Raw genomic sequence first — 23,650 nt, 5'->3', positions numbered from 1 at the left:
AGCCATCTGGAGTGTGCCCAGTTGTGGAAGGCTGGTTGAAAGTGTCACTGATCCCAAGAAGAAATGCCGGAAAATCTAGGGCCCCTAATTAACTAGGGCCTCTTTTCTATGCTTTTGAATTTACTTCTGTTATTTATTAATAAATGTATATCCTGCCTTTTTTCCTATTGTAAGGAACCCAAGGCACCTTACATGATCCTCTCTCTTTTATCCTCACAACAACCCTGTGAGATAGATTAGGCTGCGAATCATTGACTGGCCCAATGTCACCCGTGAGCTTCATGACCAAGTGGGGACTAGAACCCAGATCTCCTGAGTCCCAGTCCAACACTCTAACCGGTACACCACACTGGCTCTTGACTGTTGCTGATGCTAAAATGAAACTCCCCTTTCTGCTTGCTTCAGTTAATATACAAAAGTGTATTTCTTGAGCTGATAAGCAAGCTCTTCTGACTAAGTTTTTTCCTGCCTTCTCTTCCAATCCCTAGGTTACTGCTACAATTCACATCCAGGGCTGCTGGCATTCTGGAATGAGAAATTTAAGCTCTTTAATTATGCTAATGGTTCTAGGGTAGAGAATGAAAGTACTTGGAGCAGTACCTTCTGAAGGTTAAGAGATAGTGGGGGGGGGGGAGAGAGCATGGCTTCCAGCCATCCAGGAGAGTTGCGTGCAGTCACAGAATATGCACAACAACACACACTGCACATATACCACAGGTCACAACAAACAGCACAGCACTGACAACCTGACTGCAACCATCACATTGACCCACGTTGCAGCCCGTCGCTTAACAAAAGCAGGTACTACTCCATATCAATTAGGTGCATCAATGAATAAAGCTCTGAAGCAGATTGCCCAGCATGTGCGGTTTCAGAAGCATTTAATATTTAGACATATTAAACCCCAACCCCCAAACAAACATACCATTTTCCCTCTTCGAGAGAACTGTTCATATACACATGCACACGCTGGCATGCGCATGCACACAATTTTCAAAACTCCTGAGATGAGCTGTGGCACTGAAGGGTTATTTTTAGTCCTTGCAGAACTGATTAATTTGATCCTTGAAGGGAAATCAGCCCCGCAAGTGTCTCCCCACCCCCTTCCCAGATGAGCCTCACTGCTATCCAAAAGAGAAAGGTTACCATATTTTCAGGAAGGAGGAGAAGGAAGATGCAATAACTCCCATGCAGAAGCCAAAAATACAAGCTACTTCAAGAGATGCCATGTGCCGTTTCAAAGGCAGCCTCTGATCTTCGATGCCGGCTGCATAAAAGACTCCAAGAGCATCACCCGTAAAGAAGAGAATGACTACACACCTGCAAGCGTTGGACCTGACCCAGCAAGATGTTCTGCATGTGTCAGCCTTTTTTCCTACCATCCTGCCACCAGATGCTTGCGCTATGGGGCCAGTGCAACACTAAGCTCAAGGAGAGGGCCATGAGAACATGGTTTGGCAAGGGGGTGAGCAGAACACATGGGTAGAGCAGCTACAGGAACAGCATCTGCGTACGTTACAGTCAGATCTGGTGCACGCACACTGCTGCATCACAGACCTCAAAGCCATTTACATTTGCAGTGCAATCATCAACACGCGGAGGAAGTGGTGGACAGTAACCGGCTGTACCCCCTCCAAGTGCTTTCCCTGCAACCTCAGGCCGCATCAACTGAAAGTGATCCCACATAAGCGGACTAGGTAGTGCTCTGAGCACCTCCACTGCAACTGTATTAATGAGAGCGTCAAGTTCTCATTGAGCACCATTTCTGGCAGAAGGGTGGAATATTAAATAAATAAATAAATTAAGTCATCCTCAAAGTGCCTAGGAAACTTATCACAGCAGACCTCTGAGAGTTCCACCACATCCCCACCTAGGTCTCGTTTTAACAACCAATTCACCACTTAGAAAAGTTCTAATGGTTACAGGACGCAAGGACACAGCGCTTAGAGTCTGACCATTAGACAATGCACTAGATTGGCTGTTGGTCTAATCCAGCAAGAATTATCTTTTGATCTTTATGAGTCCTAACCAATAAATACACAACACAACCTCATATCTTCCTTTCAACAAACCCACTGGTGCTGGAACCCATACTTTCGCAATCCCAGTTTCAAACTCTATAAGCTCGGGGGGGCAGGGGGAACATTCGCCTTCCAGATGCTGTTGGACTACAACTCCCATCATCCATGATCATGCTGATTGGGCCTGATGGGAGTTAGACCCCAAAACATCTGGAGGGGCACCCCTACTATAGACAGTCACCATTAAGAGATCGTTTCTATTCCAAATGCAAAATCATTTGCAAAGCAACCCAACTAGTTGACCCACAGACCAACAGAGGATCCCTCCCTCATGCACTGTGAACTCCACCAATATGGGTTTGCTTTTATGCAGTGCCTATTTCTCTTGCTTTGGTTTAATATATCCCAAGATGCAGAATGGATAACATATTTCTGCTCAAAATGGAAGCTAGAATAGCTTGTTTCCTGCTTATCTCTGGCCATGGAGGAACAGACCAACAAGGCAGGGTCTTGCACCACACTGAAGGAAGATGCTCAAACAGCACTTCTGCAAGACGTCTAGGAGGGAGGAACGTTTTTTCAGTTGTGGAGAATACCCGTACGCAAGTTCTGTCATGCAAGCTTGATATACTCACTCTTGGGCAACCATCAGTGTCACAATATGACCAAGGGAGGGAGATTCAGCTATGTCAAGAGGGGATGTCAAAGTCAGCAAACCTCCTACCGTCAAAAAAGCTATATGACCGCCAAACAAGAAAAGGTCTTTTTGCTAGCTGCAAGATTTTGAATAAAGATGCATCTCTAGGGCTATGTGCAGGATCTTTTCTTATAGCCAGTGAGGTGTTAGAATCTTTTAAGATCTCATGGCTTTTAAAATATATATATAAAGCCAATCCTATATTTGTACGATTATCTATGGAGGGGAGATCTATCCGATACCAGGGACAGATGAAACACTGACCCTGTGCCACCCTTCCCCAATCTCATGCCTTGCAAAATTTCCAGGTTACAACTCTCATCATCCCCCAGCCGGCAATGGGAGCTGTAGCCCAACACATTCGGAGGGCGTCAGATTGAAGAAAGCTGCTCTGTGCTCTGAATCTATGGAAGAAATGTCTGCAGTTCTTTGTGCAAAAGTGCTTGCCCACCTTAGAAGCAGCCCTAAATGACGGCGACCCAAACCCAAATGAGCATTTCTTCAGGGAGCAAATACTAGCTTTGCAGATTTATACTAAGCCTTGTAATCAATAGCCACCCTGTGTTTCTCTCAAATGACTGGTTCCCACCCCTGCCTCCAGCTACAGAGTCTTTCCTTATACAGATCGCAGAATTAGTAACCAGACCACCACCGAATGGGGTGGGGTGGGGGGAGAACCGAAAACAAGCTGTACTTTATGATCTCTTAAATAAAGCCGAGGAACAACCAGTTTTACTAGCCAAACTATGATAGGTAGAGATGCTGCAGAGGAATGCAGAGAAAGGCAGTTTGGGGAAACTGTCAACTAAACTAATCTTCCCCAACCTGTTGTCTTTCCAGCTGGGTTGGACTGTGACCCGCATAATTCCCATGCAGTCTGGGAGTATGGGACTTGCAGTCCAACACAGCTGGAAAGGCAACAGCTTGGGGAAGGCCGAATGAAACACAACCCAAATGCAATTTTGGAAGACAAGCTAAAGAACAGAGGATGGCTGGCAGGACGCTCAGCACTCTTGGCCATGCGGGAAGACTACAAGCACATGTTTTATTATTTTTATATCATTTTATTATTTATAAATAAATAATTATTTTATAGGCATGTATAATTTTATTATTTATATAGTGCCACGAATGCACATCACATGTTAGAGAGCAGCATCAAGACAGGTCCCTGCCCCGTGGATCTTGCAGTGTGAGAAGCCCCAGCCAGCATGGCCAATGGTCATGGATGATGGGAGTTGCAGTCCAACAACATCTGAAGAGCCACAAGTTCATCACCCATGGATTAGGGTTTTAAACCAGAGACAGTACAGAAAATATGGGTTTTGAGTAGGGATCAGAAGGGGGAGGTATGGCTCCGCAGAGCTGGGCTGAGGGAGGAGAGCTTCCATTTTAGCATCGGCTTGAAAATTACCACATGCCTGGGAACTGGAGATAAATAAGAACCTCCTCCAGGTGACCTGGCAAAGATATTTTTGCAACCTGATTAATTTTCCTTGTCAGGTTGTCAAAGTGACATAAATACAGCAGGTGGACAGGAGTGACACTGTTGCAGCCCCATGGTTGTGGAGAGGCCCGGATGGCCCCATCTTTGCTACTGGCAGGCTGTGAAGGCATTCTTATTCCCATGAGCGTTTTGGTTTCTATAAACAGATTAGATATTTTAAATAAGGGCATGCCGCGGCATTTTCCAATTTTTTAATTGGCTATTCTGTTCAAAGGTTTGTGTTTGTGTTGCAGCTGCAGACCAGTATTATTTACTCTGATGGGCAGCAGCTCTCCAGGCTTTTAGGTTGATGTATTTTTCATCACCCGCTGCCTGGCCCTTTAAAAACAAAAAGCAACAACGAACTAGAGATGCCAGGAATTGAACCTGGGACCTTTACATTCAACACTACGCACTCTACCATTCTACTATGTTCCCCACTCCTAAAAAAGATTGGTTTTAATAATTGTAGGACACAATCCTATGGTTGTTTAGACATTTTTAAAAGTCCGACAACTCCCAGCATTCCTGAGCCAGGATGGCTGGCTGGGAAATGCTCAGGGTTGTAGAACTTTTTTCTGTTTAAACATGCATAGGATTGCACCCTTAGCCACATTTATGATTTATAACTTTGCTTAGCTGCTCTAATTTTCTGTTGGATAGAAAACCAGGTTAGAAACTATTGCGAATACATCAGATTTCTAACATGGGAGTGTGGGGCGCTGGTACAAAATATCAGAACCTTAACGCTTGTGGACTTATTTGCAGGGCTGTTTAGAGTTCATGGGAATCACAATTTGTAATGCTTTTTGTTAGGGTTAATCCTACTTATTCAGAAACCATTATTTTCAAATGTGAAAAAAGGAGTCATCCCTTCAAAGATTTGGACATATGACCAAGTACTACGGTAGCAGATAGATTAACTTCCTATTGGTAGTGTGTACTCTATGTTTCTTCATTAGCCATGTACATCATGGGACATCCCTATTCCATAGCGACACACATTCAAAGGACTCCTCCCCAGAGCTGTACCGCTTGTGGTAAAACTACAGACATTCTCCCTAGTCAGCCCCAGAAGAGAGACACACCCCACAGGCATTGTGTGGTGTGCATTATGATGACATTTCCCTTTAAGGTTCAGCTCTTAAAGGCGGCCTAAAAAAATCATTTAAAATCAATGATCAAATAAGTTTCCCAGTCCAGAGAAAGCACACAGGTGCCCCTTGCAAGCACCTTAAAGGGCCAAACAGCCTTTTAAGAGTTGTTCTCTTTGCCAAGACGTTCCTCCAAGAAGAGAAGACAGAGTGCACCGTTACTGCAGTTCCTTATTCGAAAAATTTATAACCTTCTCAACCACCCCATTATTAAAAATAATTATTACAGTTGTGTGCCTTGTCTATTCCACAAACTAGAATAATTACACAGCAACTATATTTTAATAACGGGCTGGTTAATGAGGTTATAGCTTTCGGAATGAATGGTCTGGAAGACAGATTAGGGGAAGGGGAGAAGCTTCCCTGTACTATCGGCAGCCAACGTACTATTTTCACCAGAGAGGAAACAGGGATGCAAAGGAATATAGAGACGGGACCAAGACAGCAGCTGCTTGTAGGAACATGGGACGCTGCCTTATACCGAGTCAGAACACTGGTCCATCTAGCCCACTACTGTCAACACTGACTGGCAGCAGCTCTCCAGAGTTTCAGGCAGGAGTTTTCCAGCCCTACCTGGAGACGTCAGGAATCAAACCTGGGACCTTTGCATGCAAAGCAGGTGCTCTATCCGCTGAGCTATGGCTGTAGTGAAAGAATGTTGTTTCATGGCAGAATGGGGGGTGAGGGAGAAGAGAGAAAAGGGAAAAGTGGAGTGGTGAATGGAGCAGGGGAATGGCTTTATCAGTGATATAACTCCAGTGCATGACAGCAGTTTGCTTTTTTTATATATAAATAATGGGGTCTTAAGTTATGACTATGATGCTCAACACCGATAGCATAAAATGTCTTTTGCTTACAAATGGAGACCTATAATGTGTGTGTGTGTGTGTGTGTGTGTGTGTGTATATATATATATATATATATATATATGAGGGTATCAAAGCAACAGGCGACTCTACACATGGACATCACCAGATGGTCAATATCGAAATCAGATTGATTATGTCCTTTGCAGCCAAAGATGGAGAAGCTCTATTTTTGTTGTTGTTCAGTCATTCAGTCGTGTCCGACTCTTCGTGACCCCATGGACCATAGCACGCCAGGCCTTCCTGTCCTGCGCACTCTCCCGGAGTGTGCTCAGGTTCATATTCATTGCATGGGTGATGCTATCTAGCCATCTCTATACAGTCAGTAAAAACAAGACCTGGAGCTGACTGTGGCTCAGATCATGAGCTGCTTCTTGCAAAATTTCGGCTTAGATTGAAGAACGTCGGGAAAACCACTAAACCATTCAGATATGACATAAATCATATCCCTTATGAATATACAGTGGAGGTGAGGAATAGATTTAAGGGATCAGACCTGATAGACAGAGTACCTGAGGAACTATGGACGGAGGTCCGTAACATTGTTCAGGAGGCAGCAACTCAATCCATGCCAAAGAAAAAGAAATGCAAGAAAGCCAAGTGGCTGTCTGATGAGGCTTTACAAGTAGCTGAGGAAAGAAGGGACGCGAAAAGCAAGGGAGAAAGGGGAAGATATATCCAACGGAATGCAGAGTTCCAGAGAATAGCAAGGAGAGACAAGAAGGCCTTCTTAAATGAACAATGCAAAGAAATCGAGGAAAACAACAGAATGGGAAAGACTAGAGATCTCTTCAAGAAAATTGGAGATCTCAAGGGAACGTTTTGTGCAAAGACGGGTATGATAAAGGACAAAGAAGGCAGGGACCTAACAGAAGCATATGAGATTAAGAAGAGGTGGAAAGAATACACAGAAGAACTATACAGAAAAGATCTGAATGTCCCTGATAGCCATGATAGTGCAGTCACTGAACTTGAGCCAGACAGCCTCGAGAGTGAAGTCAAGTGGGCCTTAGGAAGCATTAGTAACAACAAAGCTAGCGGAGATGACAGTATTCCAGCTGAGCTATTTAAAATCCTAAAAGATGATGCTGTTAAAGTGCTGCACTCAATATGCCAACAAATTTGGAACACTCAACAGCGGCCACAAGGCTGGAAAAGGTCAGTTTACATTCCAATTCCAAAGAAGGGCAATGCCAAAGAGTGTTCGAACTACCGTACAATTGTGCTCATTTCACATGCCAGCAAGGTTATGCTCAAAATACTACAAGCTGGGCTTCAGCAATATGCGAACCGAGAACTACCGGAAGTACAAGCTGGGTTTCGAAGAGGCAGAGGAACTAGAACTCCAGAAAAACGTCTATTTCTGCTTCATTGACTACGCTAAAGCCTTTGATTGTGTGGATCACAACAAACTGTGGCAAATTCTTAAAGAGATGGGGGTACCAGACCACCTTACTTGTCTCCTGAGAAACCTGTACGAGAGTCAAGAAGCAACAGTAAGAACCAGACATGGAACAACCGATTGGTTCAAAATTGGGAAAGGAGTATGACAAGGCTGCATATTGTCGCCCTGCTTATTTAACTTATATGCAGAGTACATCATGAGAAATGCCGGGTTGGATGAATCAGAGGTCGGAATTAAGATTGCCGGGAGAATTATCAACAACCTCAGATACGCAGACGATACCACCCTAATGGCAGAAAGCAAAGAGGATCTAAAGAGCCTCTTGTTGAGGGTGAAAGAGGAGAGTGCAAAAGCTGGTCTGAAACTCAACATTAAAAAAAACTAAGATCATGGCTTCTGGCCCCATCACTTTCTGGCATATAGAAGGGGAAGAAATGGAAGGTGTGACAGATTTTATTTTCTTGGGCTCCAAGATCACCGCAGACAGTGACTGTAGCCATGAAATTAAAAGACGCTTGCTCCTTGGGAAGAAAGCTATGGCAAACCTAGACAGCATAGTAAGAAGCAGAGACATCACCTTGCCGACAAAGGTCCGTCTAATCAAAGCTATGGTTTTCCCAGTAGTAATGTATGGCTGTGAGAGCTGGACTATAAGGAAGGCTGAGCGCCAAAGAATTGATGCTTTCGAACTGTGGTGCTGGAGAAGACTCTTACGAGTCCCCTGGACTGCAAGGAGGTCAAATCAGTCCATCCTAAAGGAAATCAATCCTGAGTGCTAATTGGAAGGACAGATACTGAAGCTGAAGCTCAAATATTTTGGCCACCTAATGTGAAGAGAAAACTCTCTAGAAAAGACCCTGATGCTGGTAAAGACTGAAGGCAAAAGGAGAAGGGGACAGCAGAGGATGAGATGGCTAGATAGCATCACTGATGCAATGAATATGGACTTGAACATGCTCCGGGAAAGAGCGGAGGACAGGAAGGCCTGGCGTGCTGTGGTCCATGGGGTCACGAAGAGTCGGACACGACTGAACGACATCAAAGCAAAGGAAGGAAGATGGCCCAGCCATCCTTCACCTTGCAGGTAATCATGGGTATGTGTGTGTATTCATTCTCCACACACACACGTGTGCATGCTGCATTTTTTTGAAACCAATCAAATCTGAGGGTTGTGGCTGTTTTACTAATGCCTGATGAGAACAACAAATTTTCGCTAAAACGCATGATTGCATAAGAACACAAGAAGAGCCATGTTGGATCAGACCAAGGGTCCATCTAGTCCAGCATTCAGTGTTGCCAACTAGCAGCCCATGGGAAACCAATGAGGACATGAGTTCAATTTTTTTTAATTGCGCATTTCAATTTGCTTTTTCTCTGAAATTTACCATTTTCAAACGCAAGCGCACGTTCAAGAATTTGCGAACATTTCAGAAAACATGTTCTCCTCCTCGTGCTCATGTTTGGGGTTGTAAATGGGGCATGTTCGACTGTCTGCAAGTGCAAACAACATTCTCCTACGTTCCTACCCAAGAGATGCTGGCACAGGACCACAAGAACATAAGAAGAGTCATGCTGAATCAGACCAAAGGCTGATTCAGTACACAGTGACCAACCAGCTTCCTGTGAGAAACCCACAAGTCGTACCTGAGTGCAACAGCACTCTCCTGCTTGTGTTCCCAGGAACTGGAGAGGCACACTATCTCTGACGCCAGAGGAAGCACATGGCCATCGCGACTGGTAGCCACTGATGACCTTATCTTCCAGGAATTTGTCCAGTCCCCTTCCAAAGCCATCCAAATTGGTGGTCATCACTACATCTTGTAGTGATGACTACCACATCACATTGTTGGCTCATATTCAGCTTGTGATCTACAACAATTCCAAGATCCTTCTCGCTTGTAGTATTGTTGAGCCAAGCATCCCCCATCTTGTAACTGTGCATTTGGTTTCTTTTTCCTAGGTGCAGAACTTGGCATTTATCCCTATTAAAAGTCATTCTGTTGTTTTCTGAATATAAGAACCTAAGAGGATCTATTCTGGATCTGACCGAAGGTCCATCCAGTCCAGCATTCTGTTCACACAGTGGCCAACCAGCTGCCCACGAGAACCCAGTAGCAGGGCATGAGTGCAGCAGCGACCTCCCACCCATGTTCCCCAGCAACTGGCTTATTCTTCCACCTTTAATGGGCCAGGCTACACAACTGCACAAGCCCTTGGTACCCTTTTATGAATCAAGAAGAAATCAATGCACCAGCTGACGGAGGAGCAAAGAAGCTGCCATTTGGATATGCAATTGGAGGCAACTGCTGCTCATGGCAGGCAGCCATGCATTCTGACCCAGGAAGACCCATTTCTTCACCATGTACATCCAGCCAAACTTGCAACTCTGAACACACCCATCAGCACCTTTTTGCAATGTCTTGGGAAACAGGAAGGGAGCATCAAAAGGTCTTTGTAGAGTTGCACGCCCATTCTCCGCGAGTAATGAATGGGGTGAGGAGATGACTTAGGATGTCGCCATGCCTTGCTCAGTCATCTGACCATCCCTGGGCCATGAAATCGGACTATGCCTGGGCTACGGAGAATACAAGGTGTGTTGACAGTGCAGTCATAGATGATGAATGCAGCGTTATGTAAGATCCATCTGGACAGAGCTTAACCGGGGTCAGGGTGCAGCCCGGATTATGAAATCCAAGGTCATTTTGGCACATGCACAGGGCCTCCTCCTTCACACCAAACATTTGCACGGAGGCATCAGTACGTCCAGAGCCAAGCCCTTTCCTTTACAGAACCCAAACATAAACCAATCAGAACGGAAGGACTGCTTACATAGGAATCTGCTCTGTCTAGGATCAGACCAATGGACCATCTCATCCAGTACTCTCTACTTGGACTAGCAGCGATTCCCCTAGGACAGCCTTCCCCAAGCTGGTGTCCTCCAGATGTTTTGGACTGCAACTCCCAATTTTCCTGACACGTTTCAAGCCCGTACCATTCCTACTGAGAACAACAGTATCGGAGGGAGTTGGAAGCATCCACAGGGGTAACCCAGGGCCTCAACAACCTGGCTTAAAACTGACGTTTCGAGTCAGCAACAGAAACACCAGCATCACTTAACCCAAGTGAGAATTTATTTGGGGTGGTATGCTGCTGCAACGAGAATTAAGATGGCCTCAGAAGGCCAAGTTCAATTCCCAGGGTGCCTTTGAACGCAACAGGTGGTTGGTTACACCACCAGTCTTGGACTTGGTGCCCTGTATAGGGTAAGGAGTCATCACTAGATAATCCACAGGGTTATTGGACATAAAAGAGATAAGGACTGTGAACACACGTTGCTCACTTCAGCTTCTAAGATAAGGATATTATTGACAACCAATGTCTTGGACAAGTGATATATGTCGACACATCTATTCCAGATTAAGGAACACACACACACAGCCCTTGCATGTTGGCCATCTGCTGAAGCACAAGTTGGGGATGAGATGGAGCAAAGATGCAAGCAGGGGGGTTGACTACGAGCACCCTGTTCAAACTGTTGCAAGTATAATCAAGGCAGAAAGAGGCCACCTCAAGCAGGCCCTACCCAGAAAAAAAGGGGGGAGGGGTTTTAAAAAAAATCCCAATTTTTTCCAGGGATTTTTGGAAAAATTCAGGGTGAAATGATTTCCCCCCAAGCTTCCACATCTCTAGTAGCTCTGCCTTTAATTATTCTCACATCTCTCCCCTTATGCTGGCTGCCAGCCCAAACCACAGCCCCACAGAGAAAAACCTTACCTTGAGTAAGAAGGACAGGGCAGCAGGCCAGCAGAGGGCTTCAAAGAACAGGGTCCCAGGTAGCTCAGGCAGGACCATAGGACCACCGGCTCAAGTGGTTCCCAAGCTTGGGTCCCCAGACTGAAACTCCCATCACCTGGCTATTGGCCATGTTGGCTGGGGATGATGAGACTTGTAGTCCAGCAATATCTAGGTACCCAAAGTTGAAAACAACTGGCTACTCTGATTGGCCACAGACGCCCAAGGCCTCAGGCAAAGGCTCTCCCAGCTCTGCTACTGAACAGCCTTGAAATGGAGATGCTGAGGATGGCACCTGAGACGTCCTGTATGCAAAGCATGCACTCCACCAGTGAACTATGGCCCACCCTATGTCCAATATAAGGCATGGACTTCGTATACATTTACACAGACCCTTGTACAACAGACACTGCAAAGCAATCAGCAGGTATATACATTGTTTGAGCATATGCCGACACGTGGACATGATAAAGCGCTCGACATAAGGTTCACACTGCAGATGTTTGCAGAACGACAATCCCGCCTCTTTCACAATTCATCTCTAGGAGTTTCTTCCGACAGTCTCAGCCACCACCCAGACTCTGGAAGGCTCCCCGCATTTAAGGTCTTGTGCAAGAACAAAGCTATTTTTTAAATTAAAAGCAATCCTTCCCTTGCAACAAGTGCTGAGGAACAACTGGGTCAGCGTGGAGTGGAGTCAGCAAGGAAAAGGAGGCGAGGAGCAGGAAACACCCTGCGGGATTAGTGGGTTTGATGCCTGCCTACACATCTTCAGAGAGACAATCCAAAAAGGAATAGGTACCCAATGTGGAAGGCTTCCCTCTTTGCTTCCGCAAATGCAAAAGGGGAAGCCACCCACGCCTGCCGCTGAGAAACCTGTCAGCCCCCTTTTCACAATGCTTCTCACAACGGACAACAGAGCTTTAACAACCCCTTTTTCTCCCCTCCTTTTCTCCAATTCTATCCTACCAGATATCCATATCCCCCCCCCACACACACACACACACAGAGCACACTTCAATGGGGAAGAAGAAATCAAAGTGGATTGTTAAGGTTACTTCGCCCAATTTTGCGATAAAATAAAATACAGCCACCACAAGACTTCAGATTGTCCATCCCATACACATTTATCTGAATCCCATCTTTCAAGAGACTGGAAAATAAGACAACTGCTAACCACACCCTCCCAGTTACCAGGCAAGGGTGGTGGTGGTAAAAATCCGGATCTACTAGCAAAAATTTTTTTTTTCCCCCAGCAATGATTCTGGCAGCATGAGTAACCATAGCAACTAGATTTCCAATCCCTCCTCCCTGTCTTCTCTCTCCTGTTGCAGACCCATTCTCCTTCAAAAATCCTCAACTAGGATGAGATTTTATTACAGCTGCAAAGACACAGGATGCCACACGCGTACTCTCTCTCACACAGAAGAAAATGAAATACAAATAAATACAAAGGAGATCCCTGCCTCACCTAGATGGAAATCATTAGTTTCCCCCACATGTCACACGAGCAATTGTGCAAACGGCTTGAAGGATGCTCGGGTACATTAAACATGCACCCAGGTGTACAAAAAAAGAGCATTTCCCTAAATCCTTGGGGTGGAGAGAGAGACAGGAGGAAGATGGAGTCCGGGTGGCAGGAAAAGCAACAGCAGTTTCTGCATCTTCCACAGAGAAAAACCTGATCAGCCTGTCTTTTTCCCCTGGAGAAAACAAGCTTAAATAGCAGATTAGCTGGAACCACTGCTGTCCTTTACCGAAACACAGGGCACAGATGAAGACGATGGATCCACTCCTGTCCCACAAATGTACAGCCGGCGTGTGGTTTAGCTTATTTGTAAGTCGGGGGGGGGGGGGGGCGGTGCTCGTCCGCTTTCCTGAATTGCGCCGAAATGTGTGTTCAAAGGTGCAGGCTCCTCCTGGCAACTCGGTACCTCAAAAGCCCACTGCAATCGGCCCCTGCAGCTTCCGCGTATTCTCCTTTTAGCATTACGGCAGCGTAACTGGCACCGTGTACGTCTTCGCAAGGACCATTCGGTTTTGCGGTCCCTTCTGCAAGGAGGCAGCTTCACTCGAGTGGAGAGGAAAAGGTGCCACGGTCCTAGAGAAGATCCCGGTATACGCGTGTGTGCACGCGCGCGCGCGCGCACACACACACGCGCACACGCGAGAGTGTCACTGCGGTACAGCTCAGCCGCTCTTTACTCACACGCCTCCTTCGGCTGGTTGTTCAAGCGCCTTCCTAACAAGCCGGCCGAGTCAGAACTCTCTCCCCCGGCACCTTCCAACGGGGGGGGGGGGGGGGAGAGAGAGAGCACATATGAACAACCCCCCCCCTTCAAAACGTGTGTACAGGGGTCGGTCCGGGTGTTCAAGGCGATCCCTCCCCCCGCCCCAACACACACACACACTCCGCTCTCCCATCCCATTCAGAAAAAGAGAAAGGCTGCAGCCGAAGTGGAAGGGGGGAAGCCCCCGCCCCGCCTCGCTCCGCATCTGCCCCTTTTGTTAGGCAAACCCAGCTCCGCCGCTCGCTCGCTCCTCGCGCAAACCGCATCGGGGAAGCCACACAAAGCGGGGGGGGGGGTGCGTGTGCGTGCGTGTGCGTGACGAGGGGCGCCGTGGCCCCCGGCTGCTCCCCTCGGTGGAGGGAATCCAATGCATACACAGAGACACCCAGGCAGATCCCACCCTCCCCGCTGCAAGGGAAGGCGCTGAAAAGTCCCCCCACGTTTTTGGAAGCCAAGTCCGGCCCCCTTGGCAGGCTTAAACACTCCCCCCCAACACACGCACACACACAGCGATTAGCCCAGTCGCGCCCCGAAAGGTTCGCGTTCCTTCTCCCGTCCATCAAGGCGCAGCCTCCCCCCCCCCCGCAAAAAAAATCCCCGGAGCGTGCTGGGCGCTTACCTATCCCTTCCCCCGCCCCCGGAAGGTAACTGCGCCTCCTCCAACATCGTGCGGAAAGCAATCGCGGTGCAACAGCGCGCCGAGCGCCGCTCCCAGTGAATGGGGGCCAGGCAGGCGAGCCTTACCTGCAGCCCCCGCGCATGTCCGGGAGGCGCCGCCAGCTGCCCCCGCTGCCTCCAGCAGCCGCCCAATCGCCCGGGCTCGCCGCGGCAGCCGCGCCAGCCTGCCTCACCAGCCCGCAGGTGACATCATCCCCCTTCGGCCTGATAGGGCGGCCGGCGAGTCTGGGGCGACGTCAGGGAGGCTCGCGCTGATAAAGCCTCTCCGCCCCCCCCCCCCGCCGCCGCCCGGCGCGCCGCTGGGAGATGGAGTCCGAGCCCGGGCGCCGAGGCAAAGGCGGCTCTCCCGGAAGGACTACGTTTCCCAGGACGCACGGCGCGCTCTCCCCCCTCGCTCGCTCGCTTTCCCCGTTTCCCCCGAAAGCAGCCGCCGCAGCGGTCTCCCCGCTTCCCCCAGACGGACAAGGGAAGCGCGTTGGGCTCCGCGGGGGGGAGCCTGGCGCGGCTGAGACTGTGTGCGTGTATTAATTTAATTAATCGCCCATCTGGCTGGTCACTCTGGGCGACGTACAGCAATAAAGACAGTTCAAAACAATAAAATCCAACATTAAAAGCATCACATTTCCAAAATTACCCTAGCCCACCCAAAACGCCTGCCTGAACAACCACGCTTTGAATGCGTGGCGGAAGCTCATTTAAAGAGGGGGCATGGGGGGCCGAAGCGCTGCTGGCCGTCGGGCTTTCATTTCTCCCCCGCTGCTTCTCGCTCTCAAAGTGAGGCTCAGTGCGGCGAATCGGGACGCCCTGGCTCGAAGGCTGCAGTCTTATTATTACGCACCTTGGGAGTAAGCCCCCACCGGACTCGAGGGGTAGTGGCCCGTGCTAATCCTACTTAGAGTAGACCCAGTGACATGAATGGGGCGTAAGTTACCCATGCCTCACTTAAATCCCATTTATTTCAGTGAGTCTACTCTAAGTGGGACTAACATTGGATACTGCCCAAGGAAGTTGCTTCCTTCTGTGTAAACACGCACGGGATTGGGCCTTGAAGCACCTTGACTCAGTGCTGGGCCGACCAGACTGCCCTTGTTATGTCTTAGATGGTGAGCTCCTCAGAACATGGATTTTTTGCTTGTTACATTTATAGCCTACTTTTCTTCCACCGTGGAACTCAAGGTGGCTGGCTACCTGTGGTTCCCAGGCGATCTCCAGGTGGTCTCCCCTCCAAGCACTGACCACACCCAGACCTGTCTATTCTCTTTGAGAAATCATGGAGGACGGGGGAAGTGCCAGATGACTGGAGGAGGGCTAATGTTGTCCTTCTCTTCAAAAAGGGTAAAAAGGAGGAACTTGGGAACTACAGACCAGTCAGTCTGACATCAATCCCAGGGAAAATTCTGGAGCAGATGATAAAGCAATCCATCTGGAAGCACCTTGAAGACAATGCAGTGATTACTTAAAGCCAACATGGATTTGTCAAAAACAAGTCCTGCCAGACAAATCTGATCTCATTTTTTGATCAAGTCACCTCCCTTGTAGACCGTGGGAATGCTGTAGACATCATATACCTCGACTTCAGCAAAGCTTTCGACAAAGTGCCCCATGATATCCTGATGAGCAAACTAGCTCGAAGTGGGCTAGATGAAACAACGATCATGTGGATCCACAGTTGGCTACAGAATCGGACTCAAAGAGTGCTTATCAATGGGACCTTCTCAAGCTGGGGAGAGGTAACGAGCAGGGTACCGCAGGGCTCAGTCCTGGGGCCAGTGCTCTTCAACATTTTTATGAATGACTTGGAGGAGGAGGTGCAGGGAATGCTGATCAAATTTGCAGATGACACAAAATTGGGCGGGACAGCTAATACTGTTTATTATTTGGAAGACAGAAACAAAATTCAAAGTGATCTGGAAAGACTGGATAAACAACAGAATGACATTTAATAGGGATAAATGCCAAGTTCTGCACCTAGGAAAAAGAAACCAATGCACAGTTACAAGATGGGGGATACGTGGCTCAACAACACACCAAGTGAGAAGGATCTTGGAATTGTTGTCGATCACAAGCTGAATATGAGCCAACAATGTGATGTGGCTGCAAAAAAGGCCAATGCTCTTTTGGGCTGCATTAATAGAAGCAAAGCTTCCAAATCCCGGGAAGTACTAGTTCCCCTCTACTCTGCACTGGTTAGGCCTCATCTTCTGGAGTACTGTGTCCAGTTCTGGGCACCACACTTGAAGAAGGATGCAGACAAACTGGAGAGGGTTCAGAGGAGGGCAACAAAGATGATCAGGGGACTGGAAACAAAGCCCTATGAAGAGAGACTGAAAGAAGGTGGCTGCCTCATATGCCTTCAGACGTTGTTGTTGTTGTTGTTGTTATTTCATACTAACAATTCTTCCAAAGCAGTTGGTAGCATAAAAGGGGGGGGGCATCCAAAACTAAAATACAATAAGAGCAGCACAAAACATTAACATTTAAGACAATTTCACAATTTGAAAGTTCAAAGCCAGCCAGATTCATTCATTCATTCATTCAACTTGTGAGAGTCACCTTTAGCCATAGCGCTGCCCACGTCTGCAGGGCGACTTTACATACATACAAAATACAATACAATAAAATCCAGTTAATTGCAAAAAATAAAAGAAGAAGAGTGGCTACTATTCCATGCACGTTATTATTAATCATATACTGACAGCCATATATAGCAGATGCATGTAACAACTCCCAGCATTTCCTTCTGTAAAAGGGACCACTTGGAGGACGGCATGAGGCCGAGTGGATGCGGGAGCAGGCGGCGTCCCTGGGTGCCAAGCAGTGGTGTAGGGGAGCCAGTGGAGGCTGGTGGCTCCAATGTCATTGGGGCAGTGAATCCGCTCCAGGTTTCAGTTAGAACTCTAAAGGGGTTATCCTTTGCTGCTCCACTGATCACAAGCTGAATATGAGCCAGCCATGTGATGTGGCTGCAAAAAAGGCCAATGCTATTTTGGGCTGCATTAATAGAAGCATAGCTTCCAAACCATGTGAAGTACTAGTTCCCCTCTACTCAGCACTGGTCAGGCCTCATCTGGAGTACTGTGTCCTGTTCTGGGCACCACACTTGAAGAAGGATGCAGACAAGCTGGAGAGGGTTCAGAGGAGGGCAACAAAGATGATCAGGGGACTGGAAACAAAGCCCTATGAGGAGAGACTGAAGGAAGTGGGCATGTTTAGCCTTGAGAAGAGAAGACTGAGGGGAGATAGGATGGCGCTTTTGAAGTCCTTGAAAGGTTGTCACAGAGAGGAAGGCCAGGATCTCTTCTCGGTCATCCCAGAGTGCAGGACACGGAATCATGGGCTCAAGGGACAGGAAGCCAGATTCCGTCTGAACATCAGGAAAAACCTCCTGACTGTTAGAGCAATACGACAATGGAACCAATGACTGAGGGAGGTGGTGGGCTCTCCCACCCTGGAGGCATTCAAGATGAGGCTGGACAGCCGTCTGGGGCGGGGGTGGGGAGTTGGACTCGCTGGTCTTGTAGGCCCCTTCCAAGCCTACTATTCTATCATTCTAAGATATTGGAGCGACCACAGGACTCACAGGGATGCAGCGCTGGCACAGGGACACTGACGTCCCTCTAAGAAACAGTATTAATTGTTTAATGCTGTAATGCAGGGACGTGCCCCGCCCACCCTGCTCGGAATTCCCTGCTCCCTCTGTGCTTCGCTGCAGTCTTCACAGTGGCTGGGGGGAAATGAGTTTTCACAGCAAGCCTGTATTGTTCCCTGTGGTAATTCAAAGAATTTTGGCTTGGTCTGGAATGGGAAATTCAAACCCATTCGCTTTACAAAAAAACTGCCCCTGGTGGAGATTAAAATTCCTGGAATTGGTTTGTTGATAGGGATCAGCGCAACTGCCTGAAGATTTGGACTCTCCTTGGTGGCGTGGCTACAGGAACTGACATGAGGAGCGCCTGCACTTCCAAATTTACCACTACAACACTGCAAGATTGGGGAAAGCGTCCCAGAGCTTTCTTCATTTTAGCACCCTCATTTAGATGGGGAAAGGTGCTCCTGTAAAACGACTGGGAGTCAGAAACCTTTGCCTTTCTACTGCCAATCACTGGGAGGGCCAGAGACCTGCATTTACTCTTTTGGTGGCTTTAGGGTTTATAAAAGATAAACCTTTCTTGGCCCCCACTCTCCCCTGGTGTAGGGCATGAAGGGGAGCACACCACATCCACACCATGTAAAACCTGGGGACAGGTCAAACCACCGTGCAGGTCACGGGGCTCATCAGGCAGAATAACAGAATCATTCACTAGAAATAACACCGTGAAACCCACAGCCTTTGCAGTTTCTCCTTCCAGGGAGAAAGGCCAGTCAGCTGTTGGATTAATAACAGAGTTCTTAATCATGCACGTGCAGCTGCCTCTCTATATCCTCCTCTTAGGGCACAATCCTATGCATGTTTAGGCAGAGAAAAGGCCTACAACTCCCAGCATTCCCCAGCCAGCTGGCTGGTGAATGCTGGGAGTTGTAGGCCTTTTCTCTGTCTAAACATACACAGATTTGTACCCTTAGTTTCCGATAACTTCCCTCAAATTAGCGTCTCTCTTGTCACAGACAAGGAGTCTTCTGAAGCACCTCCCACCAACCCCCCCCCCCCACTCCTCTCTCCTGCAAACAAAAACCAGAGTTGTTAACAAAGAACATTTGGATCCTGCCACAACAGCCTTTTGAACTTTTAAAAGTCAGCAGCTGATTATGTAGCAAACAAGAACCCAATGGAAATATGATGCATTTTCCATATGTGCAGGAGATGAAACAGCTTCCAAGGAAGAGGCCGGGCTCCAGAATGGAATTGTAATTTGCAGCCTAGTCATAGAGGCTCCAGGGAAGATCACCAACATCAAATAAACTCAACGGGGTTTACTTTGAACAAGTAATTATGCATGCTATCAGGCTGTACAATTTTATTGTGGTTAGGGATGAAGACTGGGCAAAGGCTACTCGAAGGAGAGGGGATTTGAAGAAAGAGAGACAGAGAGTGAGAGAAGGCACCATGTAGGGCAGGGGTCCCCAAACCTTTTGGACCCATGGGCAGATTTGGGAATTTGCGATACAGCTGTGGGCACCACCACAAAATGCCTAATCTGTGAATCGCCACTCTGCGTCTGTGGATCTTAGGCTGCGTCTTATTCAGGAAAACTTTTCTTTTGTGATTATTGGACACCACAACGTCTCTTTAATAAGGCATTGTCTAATTCGGCTAATTGCTGGTGGTGCAGTACAGCTAATGCTTCTTTTAAACATATGTTTTGGCAATGTCCGGTAGTTGCTTCTTTGGGTGAGGAGGTTATTACACAGATAAATATTGTACTGGAACAGTCTTCAATATTCACTGATGTACAAACTCTTTTAAATTATTGACCTGCTTCATGGAACTTAACGAAGGGACAGCGTAAATGGATTCTCTGTGCCTTTTGACAGCTAAAAGATATTACAACATTGGAAGGATAAACACCTCCTATAACGCAATGGATTGAGGACCTTACAATGCTTTCCATATCTGAATGAGTGGCAATAGACGCCACCTTCAAATGGATACTAATTTGGATATTTGGTCCACATTTGTTGAAACCCGTGTATAATTGCTCAAAAGTTGTATGCATTTCCTATGTATACACTGCTATGGATATATACAAATCCATGTATGTATAATTTTTTAAAAAGGAAGCTTTAGTTTTTTAATTAAAAGTTGGGGACCCCTGCTGTAGGTGTTCCAGGCAGGGCCTGTATCAAGGGTTGGCATCATGGGGCCCGAGTTGGGGGCCATGCCCCTGTAGGGGGCCCTCTGCCAATCCCTGGAGATTCCTGGCCCTGCTGTGTCTCTTCCTAGCTGTTGCTGCCTGTTCACTTGTCCTCGCCACATGGGCAAGCTGTGAGAGGAGCAAGAAGCAACAGCAGTGGTGACCCAGGGCTGGACCCTGGGACCAAAGTCTAGAGCCCTGCAGCCCCACCCACCCACTCAAATGACCACCCAGAGAGCAGCAGGCGATGGGGACATTGGCAAGCAGGCCCAGTGCCAGCACCCAAACTGGAAGATTTGCACAAATCGATCAGCAATTGACAGGAGATTTGAGCAAATCTCCCCAAATGTGCACAAATTTCCTCTGTAGACTAAAGTGGGTCTGATTCAGCCTACTGAGGACATTTGTGCAAATTAGGAAATTTTATTGATTAATGACATTGTACGAGATACAGATAAATGGCCATCGTTAAAGTTGAGTGTGCGGGGTAAAGTTAACACACTGAAGATGAATATCATACCTCAGGTTGTTTATGTTATATGTAGAATTTCTCTATTTATACCTGGCAAATATTTCCAAAAACAATGCTTTGTTTCGTAAATTTGCGGGGTGGGGTTTCCTCTCCACCACAAATATCTTTGAAACAGATGCAACTTCCAACTAAAGAAGGTGGGTTTGGTTTTCCGGACTTTGCTTTATACCATCATGCCTACTTGTTGACCTGTACTACGTTTTGGTCCTTTCCAGTCCGATTAGATTTTCCACCCTGGTCAGTTCTGGAATCCTTCTGTTTGGATCCTCTTTCCAAATGGATGGCACTAGGTTCTTGGCATATTAGAATAGACAAACCCCCTCCCACAATTCCGACTGTTAGAGCAGTGTGGCATATAATATCACATCAGTTACAGTTTGATCTATTATCTGATGCTCAATTGACTTTATGGGGAAATCCAGATTTAAAAATAGGAAAGAAAATGTTTTTGTGGCGGATGTGGACAGATAAGATTATTTTTACCTTGGATCAATTATTGTGCCCAGACAATGAGCTTCTGTCATTCTCTCATTTGCGAGCTAAATATGACTTATCTGCTACGGCTGAATGGCAATACTTGCAATTGCAAAACTTGCTGGAATCTAGTTTTAGTCCGACCGCTTTTACAGCTCCAATTTTATTGGGAACACTGATAGCAGCTGATCATGTATATAAATACTTGTTATCTGTAAGTAAATATGATACTCAAGAGTGTAAGACAGGAATGGAATAGAGAATTGTAACACCCCATTTTGCCTAATCAATGGATCGTTGTTTTAGTGGCTGTACCTGAAGTATCTATGGGTCTTAGGCTATGCCTTATTCAGCAAAAAAAAAATCTTGTTTCGGGTTTCTTGGACACCACAATGTCTTTAATACAGGTTTGTCTAATTCACATAACTGTTGGAAATGTAAAACACTTAATGCTTCTCTTATTCATATGTTTTTGCAATGCCCAATAGTTGCCGCCTTTGGGGAGGAGGTCATAATATGGATAAACTTTGTACTGGAACACTCTTTAATATTGAATGATGTGTACATGTCCTCCTAAACTATTTACTGGTTTCTTGGAAGTTAAGGTATGGTCAGTGCAAATGGATTTTCCAAGCCCTCTTGACAGCCAAAAGGCTGATATTACAACATTGGAAGCATAAATATTCATCTCCTATAATAAAACGGATTGAGGACCTAACAATGCTATCAACATTTGAATGGGTGATATGTAGGCACGACTCATGAATGGATAAATACATGGATATTTGGTCTGCTTTTCTTCAAGTTTATGCATAATCCCTTTTTTCCCCTTGTTGTTGTTGTTCAGTCGTTAAGTCGTGTCCGACTCTCCGTGACCCCATGGACCATAGCACGCCAGGCCTTCCTGTCCTCCACTCTCTCCCGGAGCATGCTCAAGTTCATATTCATTGCATCGGTGATGCTATCTAGCCATCTCATCCTCTGCTGTCCCCTTCTCCTTTTGCCTTCAATCCTTCCCAGCATCAGGGTTTTTTCCAGAGTTTTCCCCCCTAGAATGTTGTATTTAATGGAATACCGATATTTCTATTAATGTAATTTCTTGCCTTTCCTGCTTTATTTGTGTACTGTTTGTTTTTGTTTTGTTAAAGTCACAATAAAAAGATTAATATCAAAAAGAATTAAGAAATTTGGGCTAATCGAAGTGGGAATCTTTCTACTTTTTTTTTTTTTAAGTTCCTAGTCAGTGGGGAGGCATGTACTTGGTTACAGATGCTAATTTTATTATTTTTATTTTAAGGATATATTATCCTTTTCTACAACACGATGGTGGGTTTTCCCATGTAAATGTACTTAGCATCAGGGCAGCAGAAGCAAACTCTATTTTATTTCCGCAGTCATGGTTTAAGGGAACAATCCTATGCATGCTTAGAAAAAGAAAATCCTGCAATTCACAGCATCCCCCGGCTGGCTGGGGCATGCTGACACTTGCAGGACGCTTTTCTGTCTAAACGTGCATAGGATTGCGCCTGAAGTGAGTTTAAAATCCAAAACTGCGCATGCTCAGAATATTTCCCCCTTTTTTATTAGGCTTGGCAAGCAGTTTTGTTTGTTTCCTCTAAAATATCAGGAATGCAGAAGCAGTTATAAAACGTGGAATGGCGGTGGGGAGGTTAGTTGTGTGCTTCATGACGGAAGCAACACACGTGGCTGCCAAACCCTCCTTGCCTCCACTAAGACTGTCAATCCCAGGGTCTAACATTACCCAGCTGCACTACTGAGGAGCAGTAACCTCAACAAATCTCATCCTCTCCTTCCTGGAAGGTGGTGTGGATTGAGCCCAAGGAGGAGGTGGGAACGCCAGGGGCGGGGGGGATTCAGAGGTTCTTGCTCAAGATTTGCTACCAAGCCAGGTTTAAGGTTTTAGTACTAGTGTACAAATCCCTAAAGAACTTGGGACCAGGATACCTGAGAGAGTTCCTTCTCCCTTACCAACCTGCCTGGTCACTGAGGTCATTGGAGGACATGTTCCTGGTAGTTTCACATGGACCCATGGCCTGATTGGAGTCCACCAGGAGAAGAGCCTTCAGTGTGGTGGCCCCCTTTCTTTGAAATTCCCTGCTCCTGGAGGGCAGGCAGGCACCAACGCTGCACTATTTCTGCCGCCTCCTGAAAATAGCACTGTTCCAGGAGACATTCCTTAATTGACCAGTCACGGTTTTTACTGGTATTCTGTTTTTAAAAACAGCATAATTTTAATCTGGTGTTTTAATCCTTTTATCCTTTTACTGTTTTATCTCTTGTGTTCACCACTCCGAAATCTGTTCTAGATATGGAGGGGTATATAAATATTGTAAATAAATAAATAATCCCCCCTTGCAGCCCAAAGAGTTTCAAAAGCAGCTTACTACAGTGCAAGGAGATGTCTTGAAGGGGAGAAGAATCAAAAATCACCTTAGTAATTA

The 23,650-nt window shown here is 46.7% G+C and overlaps 1 protein-coding gene across 3 annotated transcripts in view; it reads right to left on the bottom strand.

Moving 5' to 3' along the window:
* DAAM1 (dishevelled associated activator of morphogenesis 1) overlaps positions 1-14,596 on the bottom strand; it is a 244,376-nt gene extending 229,780 nt beyond the window's left edge. For 2 of the 3 annotated variants that reach the window (XM_084835994.1, XM_084836010.1), the window contains exon 1: positions 14,332-14,596. The gene's annotated coding sequence lies outside the window, so the exon portion shown is untranslated. The remainder of the gene's footprint in view (positions 1-14,331) is intronic. The other variant, XM_084836003.1, reaches the window with a different exon arrangement.
* Positions 14,597-23,650: the final 9,054 nt, after the last annotated feature.

The sequence above is a fragment of the Heloderma suspectum genome, chromosome 1, assembly GCF_057233095.1.
Source record: "Heloderma suspectum isolate Gila_16-S chromosome 1, 16-S_ref, whole genome shotgun sequence".
Lineage (NCBI taxonomy): Eukaryota > Metazoa > Chordata > Lepidosauria > Squamata > Helodermatidae > Heloderma > Heloderma suspectum.
Note: the sequence above shows the minus strand (reverse complement) of the source record. Positions and strands in the feature narration are given on the sequence as shown.